The sequence below is a fragment of the Fukomys damarensis genome, unplaced genomic scaffold, assembly GCF_012274545.1.
Source record: "Fukomys damarensis isolate Sample0158 unplaced genomic scaffold, DMR_v1.0_HiC HiC_scaffold_5, whole genome shotgun sequence".
NCBI lineage: Eukaryota > Metazoa > Chordata > Mammalia > Rodentia > Bathyergidae > Fukomys > Fukomys damarensis.
Window position 1 is genome coordinate 67257693 of NW_022900917.1, and position 10652 is coordinate 67268344.

The 10652-nt window shown below is 47.2% G+C and overlaps 2 long non-coding RNA genes and 1 pseudogene across 4 annotated transcripts; all 3 read left to right on the top strand.

Annotated features, from left to right (window-relative positions):
* The first annotated feature begins 152 nt into the window (after positions 1-152).
* Positions 153-1139, top strand: LOC104853364 (annotated as a pseudogene).
* Positions 1140-2841: 1702 nt separating this feature from the next.
* Positions 2842-5334, top strand: LOC117285020. Its single transcript, XR_004516026.1, has 2 exons — positions 2842-2986; positions 4919-5334. It is a non-coding gene; the product is annotated as an uncharacterized LOC117285020 (long non-coding RNA).
* A 1446-nt stretch (positions 5335-6780) lies between these two features.
* Positions 6781-10089, top strand: LOC104853363. Of its 3 annotated transcripts, none has more exons than XR_777768.3 (4): positions 6781-6855; positions 7925-8203; positions 9059-9162; positions 10055-10089. It is a non-coding gene; the product is annotated as an uncharacterized LOC104853363 (long non-coding RNA). The 3 variants fall into 3 exon arrangements; XR_002024943.1 differs by lacking the exon at positions 10055-10089 and adding an exon at positions 9438-9471; XR_777769.3 differs by having other exon boundaries at positions 6842-6860.
* Positions 10090-10652: the final 563 nt, after the last annotated feature.

A 10652-nucleotide genomic window follows, 5' to 3' on the forward strand; every position in this document is an offset into this window, starting at 1 on the left:
TTGTGCTCCTGGCATTCAGCTTCTGGAATGAGCCACAGCCTACAGCTGGCCCCAACTTCTATGAGCTGAGGACATACAAACTCAAGGTGCCTCCCTCCCCCACAGTCCCTCCGCCTCCCACCATCCCTGCTTTAGGTGCCTGATCACAATGCCCACAGGAGTACCTGGAATTCCGAAAGGAGCGGAGCTGCATGCTGCTGTCCAGGAGAAATCAGTTGCTCCTGGCATTCAGCTTCTGGAATGAGCCACAGCCTACAGCTGGCCCCAACTTCTATGAGCTGAGGACATACAAACTCAAGGTGCCTCCCTCCCCCACAGTCCCTCCGCCTCCCACCATCCCTGCTTTGCAGGTGCCTGAGGGGGTGGGCCCTGTGTCCCAGTGCATGGACTGGGCCCCTGGCCAGCCTGGCCCCACGGGCTCAGAGGAGAAGTCTATGTTCCTGGGTGTACTTGGGGAGGCCCCTGGAGCTGGACAGACAGCACAGAGTCCGTCCCTGCCCTGTTGTGATGCTGGGACTCCAAGGCCGTGCTCATTCCCTCTTCCCTCTGGTTCTATTTCAGCCAGGAACCATGATCGAGTGGGGCAACAACTGGTGAGTGGTGGCACTGGGGCTGGGCTGTGGGAAACCCCTAGTGGACCACTTGTCCAGAACTGTCACAGGAACCTGCTCTGCCCCTCAGGGATCCAGAAAAGGATCCAGCCATAAGATATAGGTCTCCTAGAGGAAGTGAGGCTGCTTTTGGTAAAAAATCAGCCAGCTGCTGCACTTCCATCATCCCCAAGCATCACTGAATGCCACAGGCCCTACCTTGGGTCCCTTTTGTGAGGTGTGGCCAAGGAATCAGCCTGGGGTCATCCTGGGAGTTGCTTCGCGTTGGCCTGGCCTCTTCCCCACACTCTGCCATCTGCAGAGCTTGAGCCATCAAGTACCGGCAGGAGAACCAGGAAGCAGTGGGCGGCTTCTTCTCGCAGATAGGAGAACTCTACGTTGTACACCATCTCTGGGGTAGGTCAGGAACTTTCTAGGAGCCTTCTGTTTGTCCCATTTCTCCACTGCCACTTGTAAACAGTTGGAATACAGGGCCAGGGATTTAGCTCATTGACACCGCGCCTGCCTCACAAGTGAAAGGTTGTGAGTTTGATCCCTGGTACCAAAAACAGAAGAAAACCAAAAAACAAAAAGCAATGAGAATATGTTAGTGCATGTGTGGAAATTACACTCTAGTAGAGGGAGGTGCTACCCCAGATGTAAACTAATAAAAAAAACATATTAATTTCAGATGTTTATAAATAATAATATCTAAGGCGGGGGGTTTAGCTAAGCAGCGCCATACCTGCCTGGCAAGCACAAGATCGTACGCTCAATTTTCAGTACCAAATTAATAAAATAATAAAAGTAATAATAAAATAATAGTAATAATAATAATATCTGTGGGAAAAAAGGCAGGTAGATGTGATAGAGAAAACAGGATATTTACCTTGGTTGGCTTGGGCAGATGAAATGGCCTCTCTAAGAGGTAACATGGAAGTGCAGAGCTAAAAGATGAGAAGGAGCAGCTGTGAAGTGCTGGGCAAAGACACGACAAGTGAGAAAGGCTGTTTGTGTTTGTTTTGTTTTGTTTTTGAGATAGGGTCTCACTATGAGGTTCAGGCTGGCCTGGAACTCCTGACGACCCTCCTGTCTCAGCCTCCAGAGTGTTTGCTGGGGTTACAGACATGTTCTACCACACCCAGCTGCCTTTGAGGTTTTGAGGGGTGAAAAAGAAAGCCAGTGTGGAGTAGTGGAGGAAAGTGAGAAGGGATGGGACAGAAGACAGGGGAGATACTACATAAACTGGGCCTCACAGGCCAGGGGAGGAGTTGGGATTTATCATAAATGCAACGGGAGGCTGCTACAGTGTTCTTAGGGCTCTTCTGGCTGCTGTGCGCCGTACTGAGAGCGCCTGGTGGAGGAGCAAGGATCTGGAGATGCTCACACTGGTTCATGCGGGCAGGGATGGGGCCTGGCCTCGGGGAGTAGAAGGGGATGCGGAGACATCTGTACAGTTACAATGTCGAGGCTGACCTGTGGGACTGGAGGATAAACTGTCACGGGGGAGGGAGGACGAGAGAGAAGATTCCAGAACTGCTCCAGGCTCCTCTGCGCAGCTGTGCGTTGTCCTTCGCTAAGACCGAGAGGTCTGGAGGAGGAGTAGGCCGGAGGGGTCAGGAATTTAATTTTGGCTCTCTGAAATGTTACGTTTAAGATGCTGACACATTCAAATACAGATGTCACATGGGCACGACCCGTATACTTCAGAGTCGGCAGGAGAGTGTGGGGCTGGAAACACAGATTTAGCAGTCGTGGTCATGCGAACTCTGAAGGGCTTTCCACACCACCACAAGGCCTTTCTATGTGCTGTTCCCTCCCCTCATCTGAGAGAGAGAGAGAGAGAGAGAGAGAGAGAGAGAGAGAGAGAGAGTGTGTGTGTGTGTGTGTGTGTGTGTTTACTGGAGATCGAACTCAGGACCGCTTAGGCTTGTGAGGCAGGTGGTGGAACCACTGAGCTAAATCCCCAGCCCAAGCCTTTTTTTTTTCTTTGTCACCATGTTTCTCTGTCTTGCTTCCTTGTTTCTTCTCTGTAATTATTATTTGTAATTAAACTTTTTTTTTTGGTACCGGGGATTGAACTCAGGACTTTGCACTTGCAAAGCAGGCGTAACTACTGAGCTAAATCCCTGGCCCTATTTGTAACTATATAAAGTTAATCTTTTCATTGATTGGATGAGATTGACAAAGCAGAAAATGTTTGCTGATAGCCTGAAGGAGGAAGAGATAGGAGGCCAGGTTTTGGGGCAGTGGGGACCTGTGTTGGGGAAGAGGTCAGATCCTCTGACCTGAGGAATGAGCCTCTTTCCCACAGCCCAGAGACCTGCAGTCTCGGGAGGAGACTCGAGATGCTGCCTGGAGGAAGAGGGGCTGGGATGAAAACGTCTGCTATACAGGTGAGCACCTCCTCTCAGTCATTTCGGCCTTGGGAGGTCATCTGCTGGCAGCCCTGTTTGAGGAGAAGGGAATCTTGATTGCCTGCAAGGATGGGAAGCTCATTGTTTTTGGGCAGATACTGAAGATCTAACTGAGAGCCTTTGCACTGGGTTACATCCTTAGCTCCTTTAAAATTTAGAAAGAAATTGTAGCCTGGTGTGGTGGGTGATGCATGCCTGTAATTTCAGTACTAAGGGGGTGGGGGGGCAAGAGGATTACCACAATTTGAGGTTAGCCTGGGATACAAAGTCAGTTCAAAACTAGCCTGAACTACAGAGCAAGATCCTGTCTCAAAAAAGAAAATTTAATTTTTTAAATTTTGAGACAGGGTCTTGCTAAGTTTCCCAGGCTGGGCGTGAACTTGCAGTTCTCCTGGAGTTTTGGGATTATAGGTGTGTGCCTTGGGTCCCAGCTGGGAACTCACTTTAAGATGGTGGGTTACTGGTTTTCTTTTTTTTTTTGTACAGGGATTTGAACTGGGGACCTTGTGCTTGCAAGGTGGTGGCACCACTGAGCTAAATTCCCCGGCCCTGGTTTTCTATTCTGATAGCATACTCCACATGGTAGAGACAGTTCTGAGTGCTCTAGGGGACCATAATATAGCCAGGTGACCCCTGCCTGAGAGCTGCAGAGTAGCTGGATGCCTACCACCACCTTGGGGGTGGTTTTGCACTGTGCTGAGGCTGCTTTTTCCTTGATAAACTGGTTATTTTGGTCCTGCCTCCCTCACTAGGTGGCTGGGAGAACTTACGAACTAATTTATGACGAGTGCTTTGGCCTCACTGTGGCAAGAAGCACGCAGCAATCTTTTGTTTTTGAGCAGGTTTTTTGCCACTTTGCTAGAAGGTGGAGTCAGTAGGTGTTGACGTGTTATGTGTGGGGGGACTGGCGGGTGAGTGGGCAGGTGCACATCTATAAATAAAAGGCTGTCCTTGCCCTTGAGGAGCTTTCCCTCCCTCCGTCACACTTCCAGCTGGTGTGAGGACGAATGTGTCTACTGAAGGAGGTGGTGCAAGCCTTGCTCTTCAGTGTGCTCCCGACGGACAGTGGCACATACCCTGGGCGCTCCTTAAAAACACCCATCAGCTCTCCTAGAAAGCTGTTAAATCAGAATCTGCACTTCAACAGGAACTGTGGGTGATCTGTATGCACGTTAAAGTGTGAAGAGCTCTGAGCAGTAAGAGTCTTAACTTTCTGGGTGACCTTGAGCTAGCTGACCCTCTCTGCGTTGCAACCTCCCCAAATGGAAAGTGAGGCAGTTTTTCAAAGCTCGGTCACTTGAGGACTCTCATATAACCTTTTCCTCGGTGCTAGGATACAATGGTACTATGACTATATGATGATTCTTACTTCCTTCTTTCTTTTCTTTTTCTATCTCTGTCTCTCCTCTGCCCACCCAGTGCTGAGGGTTGAACACCCAGGACCTTGCCCAAGCTACTGAGCTATATCCACAATCTTACAGTTATTTTCTTTATATCGCCATACTTGTCCTTAGTGGTATCTGAGAAATAATTTTTTACTATGCCATTATTTTGTTTTGTTTTTTATAGTGCTGGGGATGGAACCCAGGGCCAAACGTGCTAGGCAAGCACTTTTGCACTGAGCTACATCCCCAGCCATCCAGTTATTTTTTTTTCCACATATACAGGAAAAGATGTATGTTTTAAAGAATGTTCATGGCATCACCACCGAAGTCCTGTTTTATTCTGTAATTGGGACAACCTAGTACTATCCATGTGCCCTTTTAGGAGGGCATGAGGCTCGTCTTAGCACCTGATGCCTCTCTGTAGAAGCCTCTGTGTGTGTGTGTGTGTGTGTGTGTGTGTGTGTGTGCGCGCGCATGCGAGCACGTTCCTCAGCCCCTTGTGTGACATCTGTCCCTCTCTCCACAGGCCCCTTGGTGCGGCACATGGAGTCTCGGATCATGATCCCCTTGAAGATTTCACCTCTTCAGTGATGCTGCTGTTACCTCCACCTCTTTCCCCTTCTCTCTCAGGGCAGCCTGGGGCAGAGGAACTTCTGGTCCTGCTGTCTTGGTTTTCTCTGGGCTCTGGGAGGACTCTGACAGGTAGAGAGAGCTCAGCTCAAAGATGACAAGGTTCTGAGGAGTTACAGTTCTGTCCAGAACTTCCTACCCTCCCCGCCCATGTCCTTCTCTTTGCTGGAAGTCGTTTCTAAGTTCCGAGTGAAGAATAGCAACCTTCTAGGTCTTGTCACATTACCTCCCTAAGATTACTCATTTTAAGGCCTCCTGTCCCCAGATTATCACCATGGAAATCCTTGATTTAGCTTAGTTGCACAGAAGGTAGAATAACCAACCAGTGGTTAGAGGTGGGGTGGGAGAGGAGGAAGTCAGACCAGGCATGGCCCTCAAGAACTCCCTGGTCTCCACTGGGTCACCCACTTGCTAGACAAGTAAGTCTGAGCCAAATTCGTCCTGCTGAGAAAAAGCTGGGAACTGCCACCAACCCTCAGCTGTCAAGAGATCCAGGGTTCTACCCAGTGAAGCTAGAGAAAGAGATTGGAACAGGGAGGATTTGGGGGCAGGAGACAGACATGGAACAGAAACCCAGAAGCTAGCACTTGGGTTTGAATTGCAGAATTTGGAATACAGAATTGGCAGATAGAACAGATGTGACAGAAGACCCCTTGGGCAGTCCCAATAGTAGACAAATGAAGAGAGGCTGATTTCCCTTTACATAATGAAGTTGAGACTAGAATATGTAGGTTTGGCCTTTCTCCTGCCAGCTCCCTTCTCACTGCAGGCCAACGCATTTCCATCATTCCGCATTTCTTCGCCACCACATTCTGTCAACTGCACCCTCATTTTCCAGAGCTGTGAGATCTGTGGAACAGGATCATTGACTTGGGACCTCCTCTGTGAACCCATTCCAATACCTCACGAACCCCAGGGTAGCCTGATTTTGCCTCTCTACCAGGAAAACGTGCTGGAGTTGCTAATGGAACCAATTAAATATTTACTATAAGTTGCAGCCTCATTTCTTATCTGCAGGGAACTTCAGCAGGGACCCAACGGAGGGAAGAGCAGAGTTGACCAGCTTCCCAGTTCCACCTGGCTGATCAGCCCCCTTGGAGGCTATTGTGCTCCAGGGCTACTCTCAGGGAGGGAATTTTCATTGTCACTCCAGAGCCAAAAGCCCTATCTTCATAACAGGATTCAGGATAGGAGTATTTCTAGCTCCAGATAAGTGGGATTTTACCCCCAAAATCCTTGGCCCTGTCTTACAATTCATGCCAGGGTTAAGAAACACTGAAGCTTTCAAATACAGTACTGTGTTCAAATCTGGACATGGTAGCGCATGCCTACAGTCCCAACAGTGTGGGAGGCTGAGGCAGAAGGACCGCAAGTTCAACGCAGCTTGGGCAAGTCAACAATTTAGAACTTGTCTCAACATAAAAAGGCCTTAGGACGCAGCTCAATGTGAAAGAGCTAGATTCAATCTACAATACAATAGCTACAATCTTAAGCATACCACAAACTCATTTACTCAACAAATCAGCAAAGTGCCCACCAACTGCTGGGCTCAGCTTTACTCGCTAGGAAAAGAGTGAATCCATGTCCTGAAAGCTCGTTTCCCGATTTTCAGGTCAGCCATATCTACGTAGCCCAGTTGCAAACCTCCGCTTCCTTGTTTCCCACATCGCTCTGCGCTTCTCGCGGGATAAAGCGCGCCCCGCCTCACTACGGCCCTCCAGCCTCACTTCCGGTCGGCCGCTCTTTCCTTCTGTTTCTCTGTGGTACGTGGATAGCGGTTGTCCCGCTGCCGGGAGTAGTTCGCTGGGTTGGATTAGTTCGCTGAGAGACGAGGTGAGGTGAGAAGGGAATTAGGGCCGTGGGGGGGCGGGGGGGGGCGATGGACTGGGCTTGGAACTCCTGGACGGGCGGAAGGAAAGGTTCTGCCTTCCATTTTCAGGGTACCTGTTCGGGGCCGTAGCGGTGTTTTCTCATCTGCAAAGTATTCATTACAGTATCTTGTACTGTGTATCCTTCTGATGATGATGACAGTGGTGGTAACCGGTTTTGTGTGTGTGTGTGTGTGGTATTGAGGATTGGACCTAGGAGCGCTTTATCACTGAGCTGTATCCACAGCCCTTTTTTGTTTTTATTTTGAGACAGGGTTTTGCTAAATTGCCTAGGCTAGCTTGGAACTTGGCGAACTCAGCCTCCCTAGTAGCAGGAATTACCGGCGTGTAATTACAGCACTGTTTAGGTTTGTTGTACATTTTTTGTGTGCCAGTCACGCTATGTTGCCAAAGTCGGGATTTCCAGCACTTAAGGCTTTGAAGTCCCACCTTTGTGGATTTTGCTTAATCAGTTTACTACTAACTTCCCAAACTTCTCAGGAACCCTAATAAGGGTTTTTTTTATCCAGTCACTATTTTTCAGAGGAGGGTACTGGAGATTGAATTCAGGACTCACGCTCTACCACTGAGCCATACTCTCAGTCCAGTCACTATTTAAACTTAAATTTTATTTGAGAGAAAAATTTTCTTTGAGAGAAAATTTCAAGATACTTGATATACTGATCATTGTTAACAAATTTAGGCCAGGTTTCATTGTTGAAATCTCTGAAGCAAAATCCTTTTATTACAAAGGAATCTTGCCATTCTTAGATGTTAAAGGTGAGCTAGGGAACTGAGGTATTATTGAAGTGATTGCAAGTTTCAAAAAAGAATTAAAGCCCGGAGGTGGTGGCCCACGCCTGTAATCCCAGCACTCCTGGCACTTGGGAGGCTGAGACAGGAGGATCTCTGTGAGTTTGAGACTAGTCTGAGCTACATAGTGAGTTCCAGGTCAGTCTCAACTACATAGTGAGACCCTGTCTTAAGAAAGCAAAACAAAAAAAGAATTGAAAAGAGATTGACTTTTTCCTTAGGTGTCCAGCATTGTGTGAGATCACCGTGCACCATCCAAAGCTCCATCCCAGTTCACCTTCCCCAGTGGAGTGTCACCTGTGTTAATGCCCCCGACAACCCCTGAAGTAGGGACTCACTTGATTTGTGAGGAAGTATATGCAGAGAAAAGTGACGTGAACTTGTCCCAGAACTCAAGAGTCATAAAACAGTAGAGTGGAGATTCCAACTCCAGGCACTCTCTGACTCCACCACAACCTACTGCTGGCTCTATCCATTAGTGTTGGCGACAGGTCAATCAGGTAAGGGACGCAGTGCTGCCCACTTCAGGGTTTTTGTGGTGATAACCATGAGAGGTGGCAAGGGAGTTGACCAGGGAATTTGGACTTCTTTCAGTGCATTGTAAAGAGCCAGTAAAAATTATAAAACAGGAAAGGAATTAATTAGTTGGGTATCTTTCTATAAAAGAGAATTTAGACAGCATTGCTCTGTACGACTGTTAGTTGTAGTCCAGGAGAGGAATGTGGAGGCCTGGCCTAGAGTCTTGAGTTGAGAGAACATGGCACCTGGGATTGCTAGGTAAATACCAGAATGTAGGATGCTTCTGTGAAGAGTGTGAGCAGAATGTGAGTGGGGATGGGAAGGGATATTCCAAGTTCAGTGGGTGGTTGGTGAAACCTGTTTTAAAAAAGAGGTAAAACGCCGGGCGTGCTGGTGCATGCCTGTAATCCCAGCACTCGGGTGGCTGAGGCAGCAGGATCGCTGGAAGTTCAAGACCAGCCTGGACTACATAGAGAGTTACAGGTCAGACTCAACTACGTAGTGAGACCCTGTCTCAAAACACCAAAAAAGTAGAGGTAAAGGGCTGGTGATATAGCTTAGGGGTAGAGCACTTGCCAAGCATTTGCAAGGCCCTGGGTTCATTCCTCAGCATTGGAGAGAAAAAAGGTGACGCAGAGAAATTCATTTTGGACAGAATAAAGGATGATTCTCGATTTTACAGAGGCTTCAGTTATTACATCTGTAGGAAGCCAGAACTTCTAGTTAGATTTTAGTGTTCAGATTTAAAAAAGAGAGAAATCCCTAGTGCTGACCTTAGAAAACCTCAAAAACTTTCTCCTCTTAAAAGCTTTCTGTTGTCTCTTCCCTACCTCAAGGAACAACCATGTCATCAGAATCAAGCTAAAAACGGAAGCCCAAAGTGATCCGAGGTGAACGGGCTCCAGTTGAAGGAAAGCGGAATCGATCTGACACTGAGCAGGTGAGTCAGCCACGACTGCCATGCTGCTGAGAGATTGCAGCTCACAATCAGGCACCTGCTGATGGGTTTGCAGCAGCCCGGAGTTGCATCTAACAGAGAATCTGCTGTGGCCTCCATTTGACCAGCAAACTAGAATTTCTGTGATTCCATACAACCTAAGTGTCTACATGAGGTTTAACTGCAGTATCCCAAGAACCAACAACCATTCATTATACACAATTAGGACCTGCACAGAGAATGTGTTCAGTGTGCTGTGTCTCCATTTTTCCCAATAGGCACAAGGCAGAGGTTGTATCTACAGCATAGCCCCGATGTTTCAGAGATTTTGCATCCTGGGAACTGTTGCTGAGAGGGTACCAAATAATGTGTCCTCGTTACCTGTGCTTTGGCCAGAGAGGTCTTACGGTCAGCAAATTCTCTTTCGTCTGTTTCTCAGACCTTGAGTATGTTAAGCTAATTCACGACTTAGCTGTTTTGATTGATTGGCTAGTTGTATTTTTATTGTTGTTTTTTTGCTTTCTGGTTTTGGGGATTGAACCCCAGGGATGCTGCATCCCAGCCTACCTACTTATTTACCTGTTCATACTTTTGGTGGGGCGGGTTAGACAGGGTATCGCTGTGTAGTTCACACTGGCCTTGAACTCACTGTGTAACCTAGTCTGGCCTTGAACTCATAGTGATCCTACCTCAGCCTCCCAAGTGCTGGGATTATAGGTGTGTGCCATTCTGCCCAGCATATTTATACTTATTTCTGAGGTCCTGAATATGAGAAATATTTCTTTCAGTATGAGAACATGAGAATATTTATTTGAATCTAGGGCATTGTGCATGCTAGGCAAGCACTCCACTGCTGAACCACATCTCTAGACCTTTATTTTTTATTTTGAAGCAGGGTCTAAGCTACCCAGTCTGCTCTCCAACTTGTGATCCTCCTGCCTCAGCTTCCTGAGTAGCTGGGATTATTGGTATGCATTATCATGCTCTGCTTGTTTGGTTTCTTAAAGGGAGAATAGGGAAACATACTAGCTTCAATTTGAATTAAATGGGCTAGGGATGCTGGTAGTGATAGAGTGCAGGTTTGGCATGTGAGAGGCCCTGACTTCAATGCCCAGCATCAAAAACAAAACACACTCTTAGCACTTGTTTTTTTGGTACCAGGTATCAAACTGAGGACCTTACACTTATGAGGCAGGAAGATGCCACTGAGCTAAATCCCCAGCCCAAGCACTTGTATTTTTAACTTGTGAACAAAGAAAGACTTAAAAACAAATGCAAAATATAAAAATACTTCCTTTGCAAGGGAGGCAGGGGAATGGAGAAAAAATAAGAACCAAGATATATTATGTAAAGATACAAATTTCCAGTGATAAAATGTCATTATATTGTATACCTCAAATGTACCAATAAAATTAATTAAAAAAAAAAAAACAAACCAGAAAACTTCCTTTGCAACCCAGAACTCATTATTCATATCAGTTTTTTTTTTTTTT